This window comes from Thunnus albacares, chromosome 13 (assembly GCF_914725855.1).
Source record: "Thunnus albacares chromosome 13, fThuAlb1.1, whole genome shotgun sequence".
Taxonomy (NCBI): Eukaryota; Metazoa; Chordata; class Actinopteri; order Scombriformes; family Scombridae; genus Thunnus; species Thunnus albacares.
This window is the reverse complement of record NC_058118.1, coordinates 24,153,850-24,164,856: the sequence shown is the minus strand read 5'-3', so window position 1 is coordinate 24,164,856 and position 11,007 is coordinate 24,153,850. Positions and strand designations below refer to the sequence as shown.

At 38.1% G+C, this 11,007-nt stretch overlaps 1 protein-coding gene across 1 annotated transcript in view; it reads left to right on the top strand.

Moving 5' to 3' along the window:
- The window catches only part of sgcd (sarcoglycan, delta (dystrophin-associated glycoprotein)), a 152,306-nt gene that overhangs the window by 107,498 nt on the left and 33,801 nt on the right, over positions 1-11,007 (top strand). The gene's annotated exons all lie outside the window — the stretch shown is intronic.

The window sequence follows — 11,007 nt, the reverse complement described above, 5'->3', positions numbered from 1 at the left end:
GAAAAACTACAGGAATAAGAAGGTGGAGAGAGAGAGAGGGAACAAGAATAGATGAAAGTGAACAAGAGGAGAAAGAAAAGAGAGATAGGAAGTGAGATTATGGCCGAGGTCATATTTTGGAAACCTACTGATGAAATAATTTCAGAGGAGGAGGCGTGATATTTTGGCTGGAGGAAGTGGAAATAAAACCCTGGGATGGCTTTTATCGATCCCTCTCGCAGTCTGTTTGTACATGTTTATGAGGCAAATAGCAAGAGGAAGATGATGAGAGGAAGGATGGAGTGAACAGAGTGGTAAAGAGTGAGCGTGGAGGCGGCGAGCGGTGTGTAAATGCAGGTGGGCCGTATCGATCCGAGTCTGCAGGCTCCTCATCGACTGAGCAGCAGATAAGGACTGATTACACCGCAGTTAAGAAGCACATGAAAGGAAGCGGACAGACAGGTTCACTCCCCACCCCCACCCCCACGCCTCCCCTCTGAGGCCATTAATGGCTTCATGAATTCAGTCGTTTGTCCAACGTGTGTCCCCGAGGTCCCCGAATTGAACATACAGGATGGAAAGGAAAGGACAGATGAGAAAGATCACAATCGTCAGTCATATATAGATGTTGTTGGCCCATCTATACTTATCTCATATCTTGATAAAACCCAGAAACCATTTGTTACACTTTCACTTACATTTAGCCACATGGGTGAATTTCCATGTGCCAGATAAGAAACCCGAGCACCTCCAGATGGAGAACAAGTAGGACATGTTCCTGGATCAACATCCAACACTGCAACATTATCAACCAATCACAGCCCTCTGACATCAGTGTGCTACTACCTGCTTCTTTTGAAGCAGGTAGTAGCACTTCGCACTTCTTTAGAGGTATGCTAAGTTTTCCAAATTGAAGTTAGTACAGTTGAACAAAATCCGTAGCTTCTTCTTTAATATTTAATATTTAATCATTATAAGCTAACTCGCCAAGATTCTAGCCTATTAGCAAGCTTACTTGTTAGCATAACCTACCTAGTTAACAAGCTAACTCGCTACCCCTGCAGTAGCTCATAAAGATTTTGTTCAATTGTACTAATTTCAATTTGGAAAACTTAGTTTATCTCTGAAGAAGCACCAAAAAAAAGCACATGAGCAGCACACTAATGATGTCAGAGGGCTGTGATTGGTTGATCACAATGTTGGTCCAGGAACATGTTCTCCTTGGCTAAATCATGTTGTGTGGAGAAGACTCTAGTCCAGAACTGGGGGTTGGCTGCATTTGACAGTTTTAAAAATGTTCAAAAACAAGCAATCTTACAATTACACTTCATGCAGCAACTGGCCCGGTGTACAGAGGTGAGAAAGCAGGCGGGATTTGAACATCTCTCTCTTCTACTCTACTTCTCCGTCACTATGTGTACAACTGAGTGCAACACCACTTGCGCCTTCAAGGAAAAACTGTCAAAAGTATGTGTGGTTATCCCAGTTTATTCGATTCATAGTGTCTTGCTCCTCTCTATTGCAACAGGCTTTTCATTCTGCCTTCAAGTGTGGCCATTCAGAACAGACACTTTTGCCTTTAGTTAAGGTCAGATGACACATAGTACAAACATTTTCCTTTGAAGCAAACTGAGACCTTAAAGCTGTTTCAAAAGTGCCCAAAAAAGCCAGTAAAGCCAGTCAGTATACTAACTGGAGCGGGCTCTTTGGTGGTCTGATATTTTTAGGATAACATCCTCTAGACCTTTAGCCTTGAGGATAACATCTTAAAAACACCCTCACATAGATAGAGTAAACAAGAGACCATAGTTTTGCTCTTCATCATGAGCAGAATCACTGTATCCTGTGGAGTTTCTGGCCTTTAGTAGCAACATTGGAGCAGTTTTTTATCAGTGGGTTCCCATTTTGTATGCACACAGGTGACACGATACACAGTCCCGCCAATGAATTTACACTGTTTCACTGATCTACAGGTGGCTGTAATGCACCGAGGAATAAAGGATGTAACACAGATGAAACATGGATGTAAACAATTCAGGATTTAAAATACTTTTTCACAAATCTACTTTTACAGAATCTTTTACAGACAATTTTTAGCCTGATTTCACCGTTCAGACATGTTTTGGCTTTTTTCATCAGTTTGAAAAAAATACATACAATAAAAACACTTACTAAACTAATTAAATGTCCACTGTGACTGGAATAACTATTCAAATCTCTGTAAGTTTATTTTTATAGTGAAATGAATGGATGGAAACCTGCCTAGAAGGTAGGAAATCAGTCTAAAGTTCAGTTTGCATTGGGAACCAGTCAGCAGTGATGTATATATAAGTTATAATTTATGATCTAGTGTATAACATTAAACTATAATATTTCATTATAACATGAGGTGGAAATTATACCCATGAGACCAGAAAATTACATTGTTTCAATGTCAAACTACTGTCTTCCTTCATTTTTTGGGCATTGAGCACAGGTTTTATAAGATACTCTTCCAATTTTATGCAATTTGATGAAATCATTGATGCCTAAAAAAGATTTCAAAGTTAAACTCTGCATAAACATCCCGCTACAGTCTTGTTTTTTTTAATCAGTCCTCTAGAGGATTTTCAAAGTTCCTGCTTTGAAAATATTTGCACATGCATGAGTCTGATGTCCACAGTCAGCCATAAATAGATGCTGACACACACAGTTTAACTTGGTTTAGACAATAAAAGTCCTCAGTCTTGTCTTGGTTTAACAGGAAAAAAAAAATTGACATATCTTAGTCATATATATATATGTTGTGAGCCATAATGCATGTTTGACTGTTAACATGAATGTACACATGGTCAGATGTGCTCCCACATTATTGTATGATAAATGATTTGGTTGACTGCATATGAACCGGTATATAAGAAAATGAAAATGTAATAAAATGTGCATAGGCTGTATAATCAGAAAAATATTTAATTAATTACACATATATATATATATATATATATATATATCTTTACAAAATGTTGTTCGATTACATAACTTTTTACTTTTTTTATAACATTTGGGTTTGCACATTAAATGATAACGTGTGAATAAAGAGAGTTTTTACCTGTATTTTTATGGTCAACGAATATGGTCAAAAGTATGTGGACACCCAAACGTGACACCAATGTATGATAGTTGAACATATTTTTGTAAAAGAAATCACGTATCTCAAGAGACTTCCTGGTTGAATAAAGGTTAAATCTGCTGCTCTAGCAGCTTCTAGAAAGCACAAGATTTTGGAACCTGGCTGCAGGGATTTGCTCCCATTCAGCCGTGAAAACAACTGATGTTGGTCGATGATGCCTGGCTCGCAGTCAGCGATCCAGTTCATCTCAAAGGTGTTGGATGGGATTGAGGTCGGGACTCTGTGCAGGAAAGTCAAGTTCTCCCACAAAAAAAAAAAAACATTTCTTTATGGAGTTGGGTTTGTGCAGGGTTGGCTCACAATTTTTCAAGTCTTAAGCAGTAATCAGGAGCCCAAATGAACGTCGAAACAGGTTTTGCTGTAATCGTTCCTCCTGTTCATGATGACCATTAGAAGATTTCCTCCAAATGTGCTTACAATTTGTGATAAGGGGCGAAATCCACAGCAAAAGTGCTTATCTGAAGCTCATATAAGGATTCAGATGCCTGAGTCAGTCAGATAAAGTGGATATCTTCCACAGTTACAGTCTTTTTTAGAAAAAAATTCCCTCTTTGTGCCTCGACAGACAATGTTTCCGTTCAGCTGCAATGGCAGGATGGTAACAAAAGACTTGATTTGACTCATTTGGACAGCTGAGGCTTCATATTACCTTTAAAGAAACTTTTAAATACATTTTTGTACAGAAGGGGGACTGTGGATTTTGTCCTCCATCACTTCCATTGTAAGTGCATTATGAAGGGATCTTCTAATGGTCAGTATGAACAGGAGGAATGATTACAGCAGGACAGAAAAACATACCAGTGTTCATCAAGTGCTTGACTGTTGTTTCAGGACAGACTTTAAAAAAACCTGAACCTATTCTTTAAAGGTGCACTATGTAGAATTTAGTGTCATCTAGTGGAACAGACTTAGCAGAAATGGAATATAATGTATATATAATATGTTTTAATTAGTGTATAATCACCTGAAAATAAGAATTATTGTGTTTTTATTACCTTAGAATGAGCCCTTTACATCTACAGAGCAAGCAAGTCCTCTACCACTGAGCTCCACATGTTGCACCGCCATGTTTCTACAGTAGCCCAGAACAGACAAACCAAACAAACCTTTTGGCTTTTTTGTGAGTTTCCTACATGCTGTGGGGAGTGGAGAGGTATTCAGTTGGTTGCAATCTGCAGCCTCACTGCTAGATGCTACTAAATTGTACACACTGGACCTTAAAGTTTTCTCCTCATTGGAATGAAGCTCAAATCATCAATCAATCAAACCGCCTCAGAACAAGAGAACAGAAATATTCTGACAGCTGTATCCGCACGCACCTTTGGTCATAGAGTGCACACTGTTTAGAAAATATCAAAGGAATTCCACTCTTCAGTCATTAATTTAGTGCCACCCTAAACACACCCTGACTCTACTTCTGTTAAGTGTCTTTTGTAGTAACGCAGGACAGATGAAAGTGGATATTTAATCGGCTGCAACTGTGTTCATTCTTTATGATACAGACTCATCAAAATATGTTTGCCGCCACCATTGGGAAACCGTTTCATGAATACTTTATTTTGCACAGAGCGAACGACTGAAGTGAAATGAGTTTAAAACACACACTAACAGACACACACACTCACTCACTGCCATGCAAATCAGCTTGGCCGAACACTCTTCAAGTCAACGTCCCCGGCAGGCCTATTTGCAGAGGAATATCAAACGTCCTGCTCGCTATCATTCTTTCCAATTAGAGGCTCAGGACTTCATTACTGCCGCCCCGCCGGCTGCAGGCTTCAAACACTTACAGACAGACAGACAGGCAGACATGAAGGTCCAGGTTTTTAACTATCTTGTACAATCGCTGTCGAGATTGGAGATTGAAGGACATTACAGACTGTCTCACTTTACCTTTGTCTGTCCTTCACCGCTTTGTCTGCACTGCAAGCCGTCAGGTTATTTTTTAGATTGCACCCAAAAATTATTCTTACCGCTCCAAGATGACTTCTTTGTCACATTTCACATCGAATGGCATCTTCTTGCAGCTCAGAATACATTTCTAGTGATAGAAAGTGAGGGAAAAAAGGAGAGAAAACACAAATAAGCTGCTAATAATACTCAACAGTCCATCACAGTAAGTTAAATAACACTATGCAGGTGGTATCTTTGAAAATATATATATATAAATACACAAAATAAACACTGAAAGTTGATTATTCAGGGTTTTTTTATGTTGTTGTCCATCCATCCGTGCCATAAATATGAGAACCGTCTTCATGTTAATTGTATAAAGTTTAGTTATTGTCCATGGATAAAGTTTTCATCCATGGATTGTACTGGAGTAGAGACACATACTTCACTGGAGAAAAGTAACTCAATGCAACGTATTGATTCAAAGCTAATTTGAAAAGGTTTTGGCTCCGTGAGGTGTGAGAGAGAAATCAGAATCAGGACACATTTCACTGCAGTGTGACAAACATTATTGAGCCCCTTTGTCCCTCTGTTCCTTTGTTTCTCTTCTGTCTTTCCTGCGTTATTGAGGTGGCAGTGAAGGGACGGAGAGATGATCCGATGATCTGCTCACGGAGTCACTTTAATCATCTTCGTCCCGGTGCGGGAGGGTTGAGTCAGTGTGAGAAAGAGAGAAAGTGGAAAGACGGAGAAAGAGATCCCTAAGAATGGATAGAATATTTTATTTTTTTTTGTCTGATATGATAAACATCCTCCAGAACCAGATAAGACTTACACACACTTTGATCTAACTGTATCCATTTTCAGTGCTATTTTGTGTCAAGAGTTGAGTTCATGTATATATTGATCACTTAAGTGCAGAGAGTCAATATTGTAAAATTGCACAAAACATACACACAGAACAAAGCACAGGTGTTAAATGATGAAATCAATATTAGCTGCATTACATTTAAATTTCAAATACAATACCAGGACTCTGACACTGCGTCTGGTGTCTCGCTGACACATCTGAATGGATCATCATTAATGTTATAATTTACACCTGTGCTAGGATGATTAGTTACACTTGTACAATCATTAATGTTACTAGTTTCACTTAAGCTAGTCTGGATATTATTAGTTACACACCTGCTAGCATTGATTTTATTAGTTTTAACCTTGCTATTAGTTACATGTGGGCTCTTAATAAGTAAATAAATTAAATACACCAAAGATGTTCGCCATGAGAAGGCGTGATGCTTTAGTTCATGGAGGCAAAGTAAACTACACAATTTAAGCATAATGGCCAATCAATCGGGATGCTTCAGTTGTTGCCAGGTTAAATGATACAGTAACCGTCAATTTCATCCTCAAGTTGCATCAAGAAATCAAACACTTCCTCTGTCTGTCGGTGTGAAAACTAGCGTGAGTGTTAATCATTCTCTATTCTCTCTGTCGACCATGTAAACAGTGAAGAGAATTTATGATTTAGAGAGAAAGCCGATGTAAATTATATGTAAATATAATTATTATTTAGCTGTACATCGGGCGATGCACTTATCTAACATCAATCTAGAGGACTGATTGATCGTGTGTTGGTACTTGTGTATGTTTCTTAGTGAATTAGATTAATAACTGTAAGCAGCAGAAGCTAAAAAACAAGAGAGTGACAAGGAAAGTCAGCTGGTTAATTTGCTAAATGTCCACAAGACATAAGAAATAGCCAAAGGCAGAGTCTGATCAAGAGAGACTTAATGTGAGGTATCGAGACACAGTGACAGTTAGTGGACGGTGAGTGTTTATCCAAATCAGAAATTCTGTAAAATTTCAAATCACTTGTAGTGCCTGTAAAAAAAAAAAAGTATATCCACTGTTGTTGTTGTTGTTTTTGTATTATTCTACATGGGATGACAGCTCTTCACTCGGTGCGGGCTGGAAGGATGTCGGCGCTGACGTCGTGTATCCGCTGACGCCGATGCCACACCGACATTGTTAAAACGTCTCTCGTTCTCTCGCCGATCACTGTCGGGTTCGCCTGTCACTCCAGTGGTAGACGCTCTGTGCTCTGTCAGCATATTTAGGCAGAAAAAAAAAAAGAGAAAACAGAAGTTGGGGAGTGATATGACCAAGGGTAAATGATTTATATTCACCTGCAGTGTGCGAGAAACTGTCAGCGGCTTGTCACGTCTTTCCTGTAATCCGCCGGCTGCATACTGTATGTGACAAGTTGAACTAGAGTTGAGCAAGAGAGATCCATCTGTCACCAGGCTGCCATAGTTAGTTGCTCTTTCTCTTCTGTTTTCTGCTCTCTCACATTTTCTTTCTGCTTTTTATCTGTTTTTTCTCCATTTCCCCCCTTTTTCTGCTTTGCTCCCTCTTTCTTCTATATTCAGTACTTTGATCTCCCTTCCCTCTCTTTACATTCTCTAATCCAAAAGGCTGCTTACACTATCTGACAGCCTACGCTTACTGTTGAGGTGGGTAATTGCCCCCTATCATAAAAGCTGCTGATTTCCTTATACTATTCAGAGGAGAAAGGGCAAAGTGTCTCAGTAGGGAGCGCTGGCTATTTATTAGAAAAGGGCTGCTGGCAACACCTCCAGTCTGACTGAAACACTAAAGGGAAAGAATATTATATACTCTGCAGCAGAGAAAATGAGAGCAAGCAAATGATGGAACGAGAGAGAAAGATAATATGGGGCAAAGAGAGAAAAATATTAAATGGGTGAATATAAAACTTCCTTGTTCTGCAGGGTTCTGGAAGAGAGGTCTCTCCATCTTCAGGATGTTATATACTCACCTCCAGGAGTCTGCAGTTTTGTTGTGATCACTGTGACCTAAAGTGTTTTACTGTGGTGGTGCTGAAAAAAAATGTGGGTTTCTGAGTCAATGTTCCATTTTTCAACCCATGGTGCAGTTCCATTAGTTTGATTTTAGCAACGTTAGTGACTCTTTTAATGTCCTTCTCTCAGTCTGTTTTAGCACTTTGGTCTAAACTGAAATATCTGGACAACTATCGGATGGATTGCCGTGAAATTTTAACAGTCATCGCCTCAGAGGATGAATCCTAATGACTTTGAGTATCTCTTTCATCTAGCACCACCAACAAATCAAAATTCACAACATGTTAAGTGTAACTGTATGCTTAGGAAACAGTTAGCATGCTAATCTTTACATGCCAAAGCTGTGCCCAAAATCCCTATTTAATAAATATAAAGTGCATTATATTTACCCTCCACCATCTCATTTGAGTTGATTTTCATGTGAACGGTGATATACAACTACTATACTATACTACTACTATATAGTGTCCTCAAACGTTTCCATTGCATTTACATTACTTTTTGCAAACAAATCCCACAATGCAATGCATTTTTTGCTCAACTCTACGGCTGACAGTGACGACGCAAAATGATGATTATTAGCGAGTGTCCAAAATCTCAATTTGCTGCTCACTATTGATTAAAGTATTTAGTGTCTCCTATATAGGAAGTAGTGAATGAAGGACTGATTTTGTCTTAGCATGTTAACGTGCCAACTGTAGGGGAGACCAGGGACAGTGGTAACACTTTTTACAATTTTCCCGATAAATCAAAACCACTTACAATTACACTGGAACTGTCCATTTGCTATATTATAAACGTCAATGTGTCAACTAGTGAAACAATGTATTTAAGTGGTTTTATGAAATATGTACAGGTTGCAAAATTGATTTAAATACAGTCACTCCCAGTGGTCAGGGACAGTTGTAACATGTCAAACATATACATAATTAATCAATCAAATACTCAGAGTGATAAAGATGATTTAACATTCATGTTATTGTGACTATTCACAGAGGAAGCCATCAAATTATAATGCAAGATAATTATTTAATGGGTAGTACACACATCCTCAAAAAGGTTTAAACATGAAATCAAAATGGATTAGTTTGAGGACAATATTCAGTACAGAGTCACATGGCAAATGACTGACTGATTTACCCTGTTTTGTGCCATCTGAAGCCCTCTACTCTCCTGTCTGTCTTCCTCTTTCTGATATTTAGCGCACTGTAAGCAAACACGTGTTTCCACTGACTATTAGCATGCAACTGATTACAATTAATTTAGCATGTAATTTTATGACATTATATATTTAATTTGCTATCTATCCATCCATCCATCCATCCAGTTTATGTAGGCCTTTTATTAATTAAACTTGGTTTAGGGCAGTTAACAGTAACAAGGCCAGTATCACCAGCCATTCTTTCACCTCATGTTAACTAGCTTGACTGCTAGTTTGACACATGTTAGCCATTTCTATTTTTAGCTTATGAAACAGTGATTATAATAATACTTTTTTGGATTCCTAGACATTTGATCTCAGGACAGTATCCAAAAAAATACATCTGATATAAAAATTACATTTTTACCTGAGTGAGTGTAATCACTGTAGCTTGTTTCAACCGTTCCATGTTACAACTGTCCCTGGTCTCCCCTACTGTACAAATATATGAATGCTGGACGTTAATTAACATACATGATGGTAAATGTAACATGCTAACAAGCTAAACATTACCTACTAAATGTTTAATATTAGTGTGCAAACATGCCACAAAGTTCTGCTTCGAGTAACAAAGTAAGAAAGGACTTTAGATTTATTTTTGATTAAAGGCTGATGGAACGATTTCCTGTCAAAATACAATAAATAAAATGTCTTATATATATTAAGAACACTGTCTGACTTCTCAGTTTAAAAGCATGAATCGATCACATACTGTAGTTTTGTTAATATGTTTTAAAAAGACAATTTTGCTGCTGTTTGTTTTAGTTATGTGGCTATGTTGTCATTTTAACGATGTGACCTCATGTAAAGCTTAAATACCAGATTTATCTTAAACAGTGAAGATTAAATTTGGTGTTAAAGAAGAGATTTTCTCTCTAGACTTCAGTGTTCATATTGAACATTTGAAAAGGGAGGAAGAGGTTATTTTAATAGCAGTCATCATGCTCCCATCCTACATGTTTTTATTCTTAGGAATCACTTCTTCCTCTATGTCTGTGTCTGGGAAATGTAAGCAAATCCCCAGTTGCAGTGGAGGTGGTTGAGACAGATTGAGAGAAACTGAGTAGCACAACGTGATAGTAAATTACAACACTTCATCACAAAATCACTACAGAACACACATCACAAATCAGTTTCATCTAACAGCGTGAGAGTGGGTTTCACGCAGTTCTCCGTCCAATCAGTGGTCATAATTTCACCGTTAGACATCGGAACAGCATCCCGGATTCATCAAGCTTCTGCCTGCAGTATTTGTGCCCAGCTGTTAACTCAAATATCACAGGTCCCAGGTGGTTTAGGTCATGCTGAACAGGCATAATTTACATCTGTAGATTAAATATGATTTAGTTTAGAGATGGACATGTCACCGGTGGTTAATTACATCTAGCAGGACTTTATTCCTGTTAATATCCATGCGTTCATACAGTGTACATACCGTAGTAAGTTAGTTAGAGTTATAGCGAGCTGTGTGACTGCACATGCTAATCCAGCTCATATGTATCAGGGATGAACGTGACATTAATATTCATGTATGATCTCAGTGTGTGTGTGTGTGTGTGTGTGTACCATTTAAATGGCATTGTCCATTACCATAAGGTCAAGACAGACTTAACTGTGCTTGTAGATTTCATTTTCTACGTTTATCATCACCAGATCAAAAGCAGCCGTATATTTTCACTCCAACAGGAGATATTGAAGAAGCTTCTAGGACAGATTAGGTCTATCATGATTAGGTTGATATAATATGATTATATTTATGTACACAATATAGTTATAAGACAAAGAAGCCAAAAGTGAAATGGAATTTGAATTCTTCAACAAAAAAAAGTTATGTTTATGTGTTCGGTGTCGTCAAATTTGTAGCCTAAATCCTCAAATAAAAA